Source organism: Camellia sinensis, chromosome 3, assembly GCF_055761805.1.
Source record: "Camellia sinensis isolate YWXY chromosome 3, ASM5576180v1, whole genome shotgun sequence".
Taxonomy (NCBI): Eukaryota; Viridiplantae; Streptophyta; class Magnoliopsida; order Ericales; family Theaceae; genus Camellia; species Camellia sinensis.
Genome location: NC_138963.1, coordinates 184,523,239 through 184,539,175, shown reverse-complemented (window position 1 = coordinate 184,539,175; position 15,937 = coordinate 184,523,239). Strand labels below are relative to the sequence as shown.

The 15,937-nt window shown below is 34.7% G+C and overlaps 1 long non-coding RNA gene across 5 annotated transcripts; it reads right to left on the bottom strand.

Annotated features, from left to right (window-relative positions):
* Positions 1 to 3,669: 3,669 nt before the first annotated feature.
* On the bottom strand, positions 3,670 to 7,697 carry LOC145822985 (uncharacterized). 5 transcript variants are annotated; one of them, XR_014364955.1, is made up of 5 exons: positions 7,555 to 7,696; positions 6,651 to 6,723; positions 5,658 to 6,380; positions 5,206 to 5,389; positions 3,670 to 3,958 (listed from the first exon to the last, which is right to left on the bottom strand). It is a non-coding gene; the product is annotated as an uncharacterized LOC145822985 (long non-coding RNA). The 5 variants fall into 5 exon arrangements; XR_014364956.1 differs by having other exon boundaries at positions 6,651 to 6,720; XR_014364953.1 differs by lacking the exon at positions 6,651 to 6,723 and having other exon boundaries at positions 7,555 to 7,697.
* Positions 7,698 to 15,937: the final 8,240 nt, after the last annotated feature.

Sequence of the window (15,937 nt, the reverse complement as noted above, 5' to 3'; positions counted from 1 at the left end):
TTAGTTATAAATACACAATACATACACCATTAGAGCTTGTTCTTAGAACTTTTTGTTGAGATTTCAAACTAAATTTCATAGACTTGAGGGTGTTTTGAATCAAGTTTGTTTAATTACAAGCATCTTCTCTTTCAAGAGGTATAACTTTTGCATCTTTTTCCTTATTTCTCTTTTACTCTTTTCCTCTCTTTTCTTTGCTTTATACATTGTTTTGGGACTGTTTTGTGGGCTGAAATTTGGGATTTAAAAGCTACCAAGGGTGGAGGGGTTAACCACCATTCCTTGAACCTTTTCCAAGCTTATATCCTTGTGTTTTCCACTTATTTCTTTGATTTTAGACATTGTTTTCGGATTGTTTTTGGGCTATTTACAGAGGCTAAAATATGGTTTAGAAGTCCCAAAAGTAGAGGGGTTAGCCACCCCTTCTTAGCTTTGCTTACTAGCTTTATATCTCTTGCTTTTGTCTATTTTTTTTGTGCTCTTTAAACACACTTTTAGCCATTGTTTTTGGGCTGTTTTGGGACTGTTCTTGGATTGTTTTGGGATTGAAATATGTGATTTAAAATTACAAAAAGTGGAGGGGTTAGCCACCTCTCCTTAGGCTTTATTCCATAGATTTTTCTCTACTCTTTTTACTTACTTTCTCTTGCTTTCAGCTACTTTTTTAAAAAAAAAAATTTTATAAATATTTTAGGGGTTGTTATGGGCTATTTAATTCATTTAAATAGTTTATGCTTTAAATATCATACTTGTTGTATTGTAAGTCCTCATGGCTTCGGTTGTTTAGGCCTTACACACCGGGTCATTTGAGTTGATAGTTTTTCTTTGCTTAGTTTTCATGTAAAGAGTCTCATTCTAATAATCAATCTCCTATAACCATTTTTGTAACCTCTCTTTTTTCTTCTTTTCTTTTGTTCAGAAGCTATTTGAAAAGATTGATAGTTATTCAAGGCATGGGAAAGAGACCTATACTCAATGGATTAATCTCTACGGGGATTCATCATCAAGGCATGGGCTCTCTTTCATACTACGAATCACTTCTCGTTTGATATTGCTTCTCATTTAGTGGACTTAACTATCACTTTGGACAAATTGATTAAAGAATGGCAAGGACTAATAAAATTGACCTAAAATCAATGAAACCAACATAAAGAAAATGTTTAGAATTGGTTGGATTCGGCCGGACGTTATGTTGGATCCATCACTTTGAGAATTGTCATTTATCAGTCCATGAAATTTTGACGAAACTTAAGGCGTGTCTACCTCCTTCTTTAAGCCTCCATGATGAGAGGGTGGGGTGGTCATCTTTGTTGCATTTATTAATTGTTTTGTCCAAATTGTGTTCGAAATCGTCAAGCCATTAACTTGTGCCTATTGACGATTTCGGACTCAAATTCACTCTTCTCTTGAGTTTCATGATAGAGGGGAGTAGAAGGAACAAAAATGATTTAAAGTTGCTCTATCTGTACTATTTTCACTCCAGAGCACAAAAATAGATTTTTACAAGAAACTAGGGCACGACCGGCCTCATTATGGGCCGGCCGACATCCAATGTTTGGTAAACAAAATGCTTTTGGTAGAAACCGATGGCAGTGGCTGAGGGTGAAATAGAGCAGTCTGGGCAGACAGAGTAGTCTTTGACCACTATCTTCATTAACGCGCATACGGTTTTCATGCATTATTATTGTTATTTATCTTAAATATAATTGTTGTAATTATGCTTGTTGTTGCTGTAATATTATTAATGTAATAAGTTAGATATCTAGTTAGTTATTCATTCGAATTTGTAATAATTAGTTTATTTCAGACATTTGGACACTTATTTGCACCCTCTTGCATAAGGGGAAAATATGTAATGGTGTATGTTTTCCAACTACCATTTCTTTTTCCCTTTTATTTACCTACTTATGGTGGTAGGATAGAGCATCATATTTACTTAAGAATTTCTATGTTCGCATACACTTGTTTTATATACATTTAGGTTCGGCTTATCATGCTAACCAATGTCAATTTCAACTCCATTGTTTGAATACGTGATTTATCACATGTCTTGAATGGAATCATGTACCATGTTAGTAGCAAGCCTATTTAAATTGCATAATGTGTGCATTGCATTAGTCATTTTGCATAAGTTAGGAGCATACATGTTTTCTAATCATTTTGCATAAGTTATATCTATACATATAGTCTAAATACTTCTCTCTAACTAACTTCCATATCTGTTACATAGTTATAGATCCTAGAGCTGCTATTGTCGCTAGATTATGATGCACTAGCATACAACAACTGTGAACCTTGAGTATTGAATCCAGATGGTATGAGCTTAGGTGCAGTCACCAACTGAAAAGAGGAAGCATTAGTCTTATCATCCCTCCTCAAGAGAATGGGGCAAGGAAGCACCATGAGCTTGGATTTAAGGAGATGAAATCTAGGAGAGAGCAAAGCTTTAGTAAACAAATCAGCAGTTTGATCTTTAGTAGAGATGAACCTTAAATCAGGCTGTTTGGCCACGACCCTTTCTCGAACAAAATGGTAGTCTATTTCAATATGCTTGGACCTGGAGTGAAAGACAGGATTGGAAGCCAAGGCCATAGCTGAGATGTTATCACACCAAAGAATAGGAAGAGAAGAGGGAACAAACAAGTCAGTGAGTAATTGTTGAAGCCAACACAGCTCAGCTACAGTGTGAGCAAGAGACCTATATTCAGCCTCAGTGGAGGATCGAGACACAGTGTTCTGTTTCTTAGCATACCATGCATCAAGTTGGAGCGAAGAAAAACAAAAAACCCAGAGGTATATCTACGATCAATAGTGTCCCCAACCCAGTTAGAGTCAGAGAAGGCTTGAAGAACCAAAGGCCCAGAGGTAAAATGAAGATAATGAGTGAGAGTGCCCTTGATATATCGAAGCAATCTCTTAACAGCTTGAAAATGACCATTAGTAGGAGATTGCATAGATTGCACTACAACAAAATGGTTCTTTAATGACAAAATTACTTCGTCTCCAATAGTACAATTTTCGTCACCAAACTGATCTGTGACGAAATTATTTCGTCACCACGTTCGTCACCTATTGGTCGTCACAAAAAGTACCTGGTGACGAAATTTTATTTTGTCACCAATTATTGGTACTTGGTGACGAAACATTTCGTCACTAAATGTTAAATATTTTGTCACCTATAATGTCTATTTCGTCACTAAAATTAAATAAAATTTTATTCTATTTGTTTTGGGTGACGAAATATTTCGTCATTAAAAATAGTGATAAAATTTTTAGTGACAAAAATATTTGTCACCAAAAGATGTAAAAAAAGACCCTTTAGTGACAAAATTTTTGTCAATAAATATTTTAATTTAGTGACGAAATACTGAACATGTGTGACGAAATTATTTGTTGAGACTAGAAAATTTTAGCGACAATTTTTTTTTGTCGCCAATAATAAATAAATTTTAAAAATTGTGGCATATATATTTGCAATTTATATATATTTTTTTCAATAAGCAATCCTGTGCATTTTAATTATTTATTCAATAAAATATCTAATATTAATCAATATAAAATTAAACTGTTCATTTTCATTAAATAACACAAGCAAAATACATGTCTCATAGTATCAAGAAATTAATATATAACATCAATTATAGTAAAATCAAAACTGCGACAACACAATCAAAATAACTTATGCATTTTAATATTCTGTTCAATATAATATCCATTACAGATCATTACAAAAACCTGTTCATTTGCATAAAGCGACAACATAGTCAAAATATATGTTTGATAGTATCAACAAAAAGATAAGATCCATTACAATATAATCACAACCCGTGACAACATAGTCAAAATACATGTTTGGTAATATCAACAAAAAGTACAATGGCACTATGATGGATACGTGTCTAGTAATTTCAACAAAAAGTTCTTGCTATGCAGGTTACCAAATTCGTTCATCTCCAATCTGCCATTTAAAAAAAAAAAAAAAAAAACAACAACAACAACAACAACAACAACAAAAGGTTAAAGAAACCATTCACTAAATATGTGAATATGCAACCTAAAAGAGAAAATATGAAAACTTCGAAGTAAATTTCAAACCAAAATTTATTGTGTTTGTTCCGTAAATTTTTACAACTTACATTAGGTCCTCCCAAGGTGTTCATGATGTTTCCCGGGCCTTTTAACGACTATTTCAAGCTTTTACTCCCTAATGGCCTATTTTCAAGCCTAAATGTTTTCTAACCGAGAGTCCTATGATTGTTCTGTAAGTTTTCACAACTTATGTTGATCCCTCCCAACGCGTTCATGATAATTTCTAGACCTTTTTGTGCTTATTTAACAATTTTGCCCCCCGATGACTTATTTTCATGCCTAAGTGTTGGAAATTTACAAATTTGAAAGTAGTTTTTAAATTGGGAGTCTCATGCTTGTTCTATAAATTTTCATAATTTACATTGGTTACTCTCGAGGTGTTCATGATGTTTCCCAACCCTTATTCATATTTCATTATTTTGTCCCTCAATGACCTATTTTCAAACTTAAGTGTTGGAAAAATACATAATTGAAAGTAATTTTCAAACTAGGAGTCATGTGCTTGTTTCAATGGGGAGCCACGTATATTGTCACTCAACTCTCAACAAAAATCAAAGCAATACATAAGGTAAAACCCATCAACCCACAACAAGATAAAAGGAAAACACGCTAGAGAATTTAGAGGTACATTCACTCAACCCTCAACCAAAAAGCTCCCTAATATAAGTAACTTTAATATCTTAGTAAAATCTACTGAGATGAAAAAGCTTTCAGCACTACATGAAAACAAAAAATGAAAAAAAATAAAGAAGAAAAAGCAGACAACGAATGATGAGAATCCACCACCTACTGTCAATGAAGATTTTGAAGTAGAAAAACATAAATCATTCATTATAATTTTGTAACTGTTGGCATGAACACAATGAATGTTGAGAATCCACCACCCACTTTATTTTTACCTAAATTACATATATATATATATATATATATTAACTCGCTGTGCTGAGTAGGGAAAAAAAATTAGAATGATGATATGACATGATTATGGATACATGATATATTACTCAGTAATTATTATATAAGTATAATAACAAATCTCACTATATGTAAATGTGACAAGTACACATTATATTAATATAGAGAATTTCATTTTAATAGTAAAATTCAGCATTTTACCGACACTAGATTGGGGGGCTGCCTCCCTCTGTGCCTCTATATCGACATCAAGTGGCTGTGAGTGTTGGGTCGCCACATTGTCATGTAAATCCTCATTCCAAACAAAAATTGCCTCATGCGAAGGTTGAAGAGATGACTGCGCCAATCGTTTTGGTGGCATTGGTAAGCCCTATGAAAGCCCAACCTGGTCAAGCACCACATAACGAAATGATGAGGCTGAACAAGAGACATAAACCACCAATAAACTCAAGACTACAAGATCTAAACCAAAATAACAACATCAACTAAACACCTCTAAATAAAAAAAAAAAAACTCCAAGCAGAGACCACAGTGACCTCTAGCCCAGGACACTAACACAGCAGAGGCATCAGAACAACATATACACAGATTACACAGCATATACACAACTACAACATGTACCCACTTCACTTAACAGAGCAGCAAACCAGACCTGCCCAGCCTAAACACAGCAGCAGCATATACACAGGTTGTAGCAGTAGGTAGCTCAACCAATGTATAACTGAGCAGCATAACTACTCAAAATTGTTCTATAACGGATGGACAGCTTGCTCCAAAGCCTCACTTAATTGATCCTGGAAAGACAAGCAATCAATACACTCAATAGAAACAAACATCAACAGTAACTGCATCAAAATCTCACTGATTTATTACTACCATCACTCAACCCACATATGAACACTCCAACACAGAAAGAGAGCAGTTATCACCACAAAAAACCTAACAAAAATATATGCTCACACCACTCAACTCTCAACTCTCAACAATAACATCCCTTAATTGAGGACCAGCTAGTACCTGCACAAAAACACAACTGGAAATATAGAGATCTCACAACCACTCAACCCTCAAAAGTTTGTATCAAACACAATTCACAGCCCTAATATAAGAGCTCACCATCCCTCAACCCACACATCTCTACACTGTGTACCAGCTTTGAAAAACCTGCATTAACAAAAGTTAGCAAAAAAATAAATAATAAAAAGGAGACTAGCACCTATTGATGTAGTCACTTCACTTAACCCACTTCCCTAAAAAGGAGACCAGCATACACCTCCAAGGCCCTGCACACTCACCAGAACATTAGAGATAATGCATCCCAGTTACAGCAAATACAAGCCACTCTTAAGACCACATCATCCACACCAATTACCTACTGTCAGATTTCAAGAGACAAAACAAAAACAAAAACAAAACATGTGTCAGGATCCATATGTGTAAAGCAAAATATTTTCTTGAAGAGACAACAAAATATATCATAAGCATGTAATGGAATTGGCAGTAGGGGTCTCACTCTTTTCTCTTGTCTCTTGTTTCAATTATTATATATATATATATATTGGAATAAGTAGAACTTTCTAGATATTTGATAACAAACAACATAACAAAAACACACCCGGAAATATAAAAGCTAAAATAATCATACCCAGTGTAGTAATCCTTAGGTAGATAAACATCCTCTATCAAACCAAATTGTTCAAATGAGATTCTAAGATCTTCTGGCCAGTAAAGAATCAAGTAGAATCATTAGATTTCCTCTTTCTTCTTTTTTTTTTTTTAAGAGGGTGTAAGAGAATAATAACATTTAAAACAATCATATAATGACAAGATCGAGGTTTAAAATGATACTTGTTACATATTTAGAAGAAAAACTCACCTACCCAAAAAAAAAGTAAATAACAATTTGGGCATATGGGTCTATGGCTCCACTTGCCATGTGGCTCGACCATGTCACCACTACATCACCTTCTCCAAGTTCTCTAACCACGTGTGAGCCTCAAGAGGTGACACATGGATCAATAGGCATAAGGCTTTTTGACCCTGCCCCATTGCCAATTCCTACATAAGGTTCCTATGTCAACCTACCAATTCCCTATACACCCACAACCACAAATCCCGTTAAGTTCATAACGATTGTGAACATTGAAAAAATGAACTCCAGTGCCATGGATCATATTGACATTAGATTGAACTCATATAAATTGGGACAAAAAAGTTTTTGCTAAACCCACTAGAAATTCATGAGAAACCGTAACAATGAAATGCTAAGCAACAAAGAATCAAATACTTGAGGTAGCCCCTGTAACTGTTGGTGAATCTATTCAATTCCTATTTGGTTGTTCACATCCAGCCAACATTTCTTCTCATTCATCAAAATGCCCAATATTGCTAAACGATTTTACTCATCAAACCATCCCAAAATTTAAATGCAAACTCGTAAACCACAAATCAACACACTAAAGTAGTAATTATATCAATATGTATATATATATATATAGATCAAGGGATTGAAGGATGATAAAAAAAAAATAGAGAGAGAGATTAGAGACCTGGCGTTGAGGGAGATGTTGCGAACGAGGAGACCAGAAGGGGCAGGGGAGCGTCGGTCTTTGCGAGACCTGGTATCGCTTGCTACGCCTTGGGCCGTAGCTTTGGCTTCGGCTTCTGTACCTCCCCATTGCTGTGCTAATCTTCTATTGTCTTCTTCTTCTTCTGCTTCTTCGTCTCTCTCTCTCTGAATTGAAACCTTAGTTGGATCGTGAAAAACCCTAACCCTAGAAATTACTGGTGTGTAGATAAAGAGAGTTCCACCCAGAGGGTCTAGAAACAACCATCACTGAAAATAATTATTTTATATATATATATATATTAATTAAAATTTTATTTTAACATCATCTTAATATTTTATAATATAAAATGATATAATTTTTCTTATCACAAATATACATTTCGTTTGATTGGGAAACACTATAAATATTCGCAATCCTCTCATAATAGCAATAACAAGTAATTCAAATGAAACATAGTTTAATTAATTGGATCCAAAATAAATGAAGTTTAATAATCTAAAATAAATTTTCGATTGAGACTTGATTACACAATATTTTAGATAAGCTCAAGATGGTCTCCATCATTTATATAATTAAAAAGGACCAAACAGTTGAGTAAGATTTACATATATAAATCCAAATTATAATGTCATGGGTCTTAAAACCCAACGCTTCAATACCAAAATCCTACTATAAACTAAAATGAACGCTGTTCCATCCGTCATTTTTGAAAAATAAATACCCATCATTTAAATTTTGAATTTTATTTTTTCGGTCTTTACAAGAGTAGAGAAAGAACAATGTGGTTGCTTAGAGAGGTGATGTCGGAAGCAATACCGAACAATGAGAAGGGACAATGACAACGGGAAGTAGCAAGGGCAGAGAGAAGGAAGAAGTTATTGTGTGTGTGTGTGTGTGTTTTGAGAGAGAGAGAGAGAGAGGGGGAGGAAAACAATTAGATAAAAGGTGGGGAAAAATTAGTAACCTATTTTATTTTTCATTACCACCTAATTTTTCCTCCGAAATTGGTGACAAAATTATTTTCTCACCAAAAACAAAATTATTAACGATGAAAATAATTTTCTCACTAAATGATATCAAAATATTAAAAATTATTAGTGATGAAAATATATTCGTCACTAATAATTTTATAATTGGTGACCAATTTTTTCCTCACCAAAAGTCTCAAAATCCAAAAAAAAATGTAGGAAAATCTTTGGTGACAAAAAAATAAAAATAATGACGAAAAATAATTTTGTCACCTAATTTTTTTATTATGTATCAAGATTGGTGACGAAATTTTATTTTTCTCTCTAAATATGATACATTTGGAGACGAAAAATTGTTTTCTTCATTAAAAGGTACGTCTTTCGTGACAAAATTGATTTTCGTCATTAGTTTTCGTCTCTAAAGACTCTTTTTGTTGTAGTGTTGACAAGACTGATTTATAGCTAGAGCAATATCAGGCCTGATAATTGTAAGATACTGCTGACCCCCAACCAAACTTCTGTACAAAGAGGGATTGGTAAAAGGCAAATAATCAGAAGTAGAAGTAGAGGACTTAAGAGCCAAAAGAGTAGCACAGGACTTGTAATCAAGCATACTAGCCTTAGAAAGTAACTCAGTAACATACTTGTGCTGAGACAAATAAAAACCACCAAACTGAACAGTCACAGAAATACCCAAAAAATATGATCAATGTCACCAAGTTCCTTCATAAAAAAAACCTTATACATTTGGGCAAGTAACTGGGAAAGAAAAACAGAATCACTTCCAGTGAGGAGGATGTCATCAACATATATAAGAAGAATGGTAATGCTAGAAGAAGACTTTTTGACAAAGAGAGAAGGATTTGAATGACTATTGTTGAAGCCTTGAGACAGCAAAAAAGAAGAGAAAGTAGAGTACCAGGCTCTACGAGCCTATTTAAGCCCATACAGAGCCTTCTTGAGTTTGCAAACATGAGTAAGAGAGGAAGAGGACACAAAACTAGGGGGCTAAACCATAAACACCTCCTCTTCAAGCTTCCCATGGAGAAATGCATTAGAAATGTCTAATTGCTTGAGTGGCCACTGAAAATGCAAGACCAAGGATAGTAAAATTTTGATAGTGGGTTGCTTAGCCAGAGGGCTAAAAGTCTCAAAATTATCTATGCCTTCTTCTTGAAGATACCCCTTAGCTACTAACCTTTCTTTGTATCTAGCAATACTCCCATCAGAGTTCCTTTTGACCCTGTATACCCATTTATAACCAATAGCATGCTTGTGAGATGGAAGAGGTAGAAGATCCCAGGTGCATTGTTGTTAAAGAGCATCAAATTTTTCTTGTATAGCTTTAATCCAAACAGGAGAAGTTATGGCTTCATGAACAGTGTGAGGTTCAGTGGTAAGCAATAAAGCATTAAGACACAAAGAGACATGTTTAGATTTTGATCAGGTAAGCATAGGATGAGAGTTGGGAACAGTGGAAGTGAAAGATGGAGGTGGCAGCATAGGAAGTTCAACATAAAGAGAGTCAATAGGCATAGAAAGAAGAGTAGGAGAAGAAGAATGAGAGTTTAAATTAGGAGAAATATGTGGAAATATAGCTGAAGAGGTAGGAGCAGAAATACGACAAGTGGTAAGAGTAGGAAAAACTCTTTGTAGAGAGACAGATGAAATGGTAGGAGTAGGAAAAACTCTTTATGAAGAGACAGTTGAAGAAACTGGAGGACAAGAAGAGCCCCAGAAAAAAGAACTTACAGTAGAGGAAGAAAGAGGAGAAAAATGAGGAAGAGTGAAGAAAGGAAAACAAGATTCATTGAAAAGGACATGCCTAGATATATGAATTTTACCAGTAAAAGGATCTAGACATTGATATCCCTTCATAGAAGGATGGTACCCTAAGAAGACACAGGAGGTGGACTTAGGTTGAAGCTTGTTGGTAGTATAAGGCTTAAGCCAAGGAAAGCATTGACATCCAAAGACTCGAAAAAGGGAATAATCTAGAAGATAATAAAACAAAACTTCATAAGGAGATTTGTCATGTAAAATAGCACTAGGCATTCTATTAATAAGAAACACTGAAGGAGCCACTGCATCAAACCAGAAAGAGAGAGGCAAATTGGATTGATAAATGAAAGCAATGGTAGTTTCTGAGATGTGTCGATGTTTTCTCTCAGCTACCCCATTATGGGCTTGAGTATAAGGGCAACTGAGTTTATGAATAATGCCATGGGAAGTAAAATATTTAGCAAATCTGTTATTGACAAACTCAGAACCACCATCTGTTCTAAAAATTTGAACTTTAGTATGAAATTGGGCCTCAGCATAAGCTTTAAAGTCTAAGAATTTTGAGAACACATCACTTTTATAATGGAGAGGATAAATCTAAGAGAATCTACCGAAATCATCCACAAACAACACATAATACTTGAAAGCATTAGAGGATGAATTAAAAGGCCCCCAAACATCACTATAAACTAAATAAAAATGAGCATTAACAGAGGTACTTGACAGTTTAAAAGGAAGCCTATGAATTTTGGTAACAACACAATTATTATAGAGATCAAGCTTATTACAAGTAGCAATGGTACAAGAAGAATGAGAGTGAGGAATTTTAGGAAAATGCTTGATAATGTGTTGAAACTTCAAAGGGGAATGATGTCCCAATCTTTGATGCCGAGTGAGTGTAGTGACAGATGGTGTAGAATGAGAAAGACAAGCCTGTGGTGAAGATGAAGATGCAGGTGAAAACTGATACAATCCATTCACAACAGAACCTTTATGAAAAATTTTGTTCGTAAGCTTGTCCTAAATAAGGAAAGAATTAGCATCAAAAGAAATAACACGGTTATGATCTTGAGTGAATTTCTAAACAGATAACAGATTTGATAAAATGGAAGGCACATGCAACAGATTAGTAAGAGAGAAAAAACAAGTTGGAGTAGGTAAGAGACCTGCGCCAATGTGATGAATAGGTAATGAAGAACCATTACCAATAGTAACCTGATCGTGGCCTTGATATGGCTGAGAGAGATGAAAATTTGCCAAATCATTAGTTATGTGATTTGTAGCACCAGAATCAACATACCAGGGCATGGAAGAGGAATTCGGAGAATGAGAAGAAGGAGCAGTGGTGACATAAACATGAGAATGAAAGTGATGTTGAGGAGGAGAAAAGACTGGTTGAAAGGATAGATCCATTCGATGCCAACAATCAATAGCAGTATGACTTATTTTGCCACAAATTTGACAACCAGATAAGAAGTGATGATTAGTCCTGCCTCGACTGCTATTACAGTTGTAGAATCGACAATCTTGGTTTCCATCTCCATGATTAGAAGACTTGCCTCTTCCTCTGTATGAATTTCGACCACAAAAACCGAAAGATCCAGAAGAACTAGATAATCCTGATTGAGAACCATAACCAGAAGAAAACCTAGGAGTTGATCCTTTTGATGCTGAATAAGCAACCTGAAGATTGGTATCATCTGTGATTTTCAGTTGACGTTCAACATGAATAGATTCAGAACACAACAAGGAGCAAAAATCATCAAGAGATAGAGGCTCAGATGTAGCTCGAATCGCTGTTTTAAGTACATCGTATTCATCAAATAGTCTATTAAAAATGAATAGAATAAGATCTTCATCATGAAGACTTGCAAATGCAAGAGATAACTAATCAGCAATTGCTTTGAATTGAGCAAGATAATCTTCCATAGATAGAGATTTCTTGGTGAGAGTTTGCATTTTACTCTTCAGTTGATGAATGCGTGAATGTGACAGAGAAGTAAAACGTTTTTCCAAAGCTTGCCAAACTTGGAAACAATGAAAATGGTGAAGAACAGCTGAGTAAATGGTCGGAGAAAGTGTTGCTGTGACACAACTAAGAAGATGAGAATCAATGATCTGCCATTGAGAAAACCCAGTATTTGGAAATAGCTTTCCATTACAAGTTTCAATTCTAGTGAATGACAAGTAATTAAACCCGTTACATAGCCAAAAAGATTGGTGGCCCGAAAAACATTCTGAAGTTGATTCTTCCATATGAGAAAGTTGCTCGAGTCGAGCTTTACAGTAATTAAAGCATTAAAGATTGAGACAAGCGTAGTCAAAATTGAGGGAATTGAAGATGAGGAAGAAGCTTTAAGCGGAGCTTTTTCCATTAATGAATGTTAGAGCTTGTGGCTCTGATACCGTGAAAACTTTTTATTCCCTTAGCTTATCAATGAGGCTTTACAATTCTTTCATACACACACAACAGATAACTAAAACACATGTACATACAAATATATCTATACATATAGTCTAACTACTTCTCTCTAACTAACTTCCATATCTGTTACACAGTTATAGATCCTAGAGTTGCTATTGTCACTTGACTATGATGCACTAGCATACAACAATTGTGAACTTTGAGTATTCAATCCAGATGACATGAGCTCTGGTGCAGTCACCAACTGAGATGAGGAAGATGAGGAAGCATTAGTCTTATCAGTTTTTACCCTTTGTGAGATAAGTCATATGCCTCAAGGTGTAGAGGTGTAATGTCAAATGAGCACAGTTTATGGCCACTTAATCGCACACTTTATTTTTATGAAGGCACATTTGTGAGCTATTCTTTACTAGAAATTGGGGTCAGTGACATGGTAAATGAACTTAAATTTAAATTATATAAGTTTTCTTTGATTGTATCAGCTTCTTCCAGTAAAAGCCTATCTAGTGCTTCCTAGTTCTAGAATCTCCATGGTTCTCACCTATCTTGTCAATAAAGCTATCTATTGTGTCCCATACATCCTCACTCACCCACACACTTTTTTCTGGTTGGCTACTTAGAATATGATTGACCACGTTCTTGCCCTCCCTTTTATTCACCATTGTCACCCCCATCGCATCGAAACTGTTGATGGATTAAATGGTGTCCAACTTCCTTTTCTGATCGATTATTGATGTGTTTATGTTAATTTGTTTTATAAATTTATTTGTTTATCTCTAATCCTGTGATTATTTATATTATAAACTTATTTGTTTATCTCTAAAAAATATTTGTTTGGTTCCAGGAAAAGAAAAAAATTTAATGACTTTTTTTATGTGGGTTAATGGGTTTGTTGATACTTATGTGTTTAACAAAGTTTTGTTATATTTACATTCTATTTAGAGTGTTAGAGCTTAATTCTCTTGTCTGAATTTAGACAGGTTTCTATTTCTAGATTTATGTTCATCTTTGTGTCACTGGATTTCTTCTTAATTTTTTTTTTCCACATTTCGATTCTTTGCTTAAAACAATTCTGTTAGATGAGACATTAACAGGTAGATGAGAACGACGAAGAGTTGCCTAATTTTTGCAAATTCTATGAGAAGTCTCACAAGTCGAAAAAGACGAATGATTGGATTGATCCCTGATGCGGTGACCTACATGTAAGAATTGAACAATATAATGAGATGGAGACCCTCTTCTACCATATCCGAAGCTGCATCAAGAGCACATGATAAGGAGATAAAGACCCTGATATGTTTTGTTAATTAAGATTTTATTTAATTTAGATTTTAATTGTTGGTTTGGATTGTATATGTATTTGTTGGATTATACTATGTTTATCGATTCTTATTTTCTTTGATATGTACGATTAATAGTTAAATTTTGTATATGGCTGGAAATTGAATACTACAGGTTGTGGAGAAATATTTTCATTGAATGGTTGAGAATTGAATGAATAAATGAATGGATGAATAATTTTGTATATGCATATGTTATAGGTGGTGCAAAAAAATATTACAGAACAAATTATAAAAGCTAAATGATACCTTTTGGCGACTAAACAAATATCACAGGTTGACTTTTGGCTACTAAAATTTTAGTCGCCAATTGTCAAAAAGTGAAACTTTTGGCTACTAAACTTTTAGTCGTCAATTGTAAAAAGGAAACTTTTGGCTACTAAACTTTTAGTCGTAAATTCTCAAAAAGTGAAACTTTTGGTTACCAAATTGTTAGTCGTCAAACATACATGCTCAATTGGCTACTAAATAATTTAGTCGCTAAAAGTAAAATATGGCGACTAAAATTTTGGTCGCCGATAGTCACTTTTGGCTACCAAAAATTTTTTTGTCATCAATTGTCTTCATCGACGAACTATTGGCGACCAAACTAGCGACCAAATATATTAGTCACCAAAAATAAAATTTCTTGTAGTGGAGGGAGGCGATAGAGAGAGAGAGGAGTAGCGGTTGTGTTTGTGTATGAGTTAACCAAACCCTAAACAGACATATATAAATCGGGGGCTAAACGAAGCAGGGTTGGGGTTGGGGTTGGGGTCGGGCTGGGTCTGGGGCTGGAAAATGTATCACCGTCCCTGGCTCGAATATTATCGGGGATTTATTTTTGAATACCATCATCGGCCCGTAGGGAGTATTTTTCGAGAAAAAACCGCTCAATTCGGGGTCGGGGGGCCAGGTCCCCGTCGGGCCAGTTTAAATTGCCATCCCTAGTCCTTGTCTTTTCTTTTTTTTTTGGCTATAATATTTGCAAATGTAATAATTAAGTAATTATTCATTTGGTGATATAATAAGTAGTTAATTACGAGATTCAGACGCTTTTGTAAGATGACAAATTTGTAATAGTTAATATATGTCTTCCAACCCCTATTTATTTCTCTATTTTATTTACATGCTTATTATCGCTGTTTATAGCATCATGTTTTTGTTTCATATCGTTCCTATGCCTCGCATCCATTTTTGCACGCATTAAAGTTCAGCTCATCATACATGATGTTGCTATCATTTCCTACTTGATTATGTGCGCTACCTCATGCTTTGAGTTGCTTCACATGCCATGTTAGTAGTTGAATCTAGCAATTGAATTTTGTATGTATTGCATTAGTCATGTGCATTTTTAGGATCATGCATTTTTCTAATCATCTTTTTTTCTTTGGCTTGCCGCGGATGAATACTATGTGAGTATTTTTTGCTTTAGCATATCATACATGTGTGTATTACCATGTTGAGTATATTACCATGAGCCTATTTACTTACTTGAAATAATCTATGAATGCTTGTGGATGGAGACTATTTTGCTTAAATTGGAATGGCTTGGATTGTTGTACATATGAGCTCATTTTTTCTTTAAGTTGTACATATTAAAAAGCATGAAATCAAAACATTCCAAAGTAAGTGACACGGTCTATACTTGTTTGCCTCACATAGTAATGTTATCATATTAATAAATCAGAATATGAGTATATAATGTCTATAAAATTCACATCATGATTTAGTAAAGGCTGATCTTTGATCGGGTGGGTGTGGTGCTCAATTCATGACATTCCCCTCTCATACCTAAGTTCCCGAATCGAAACAACTTTGATTATGACAGACAAGTGGCCTTTGGCATGAGTCACGTGTTTCCTAAT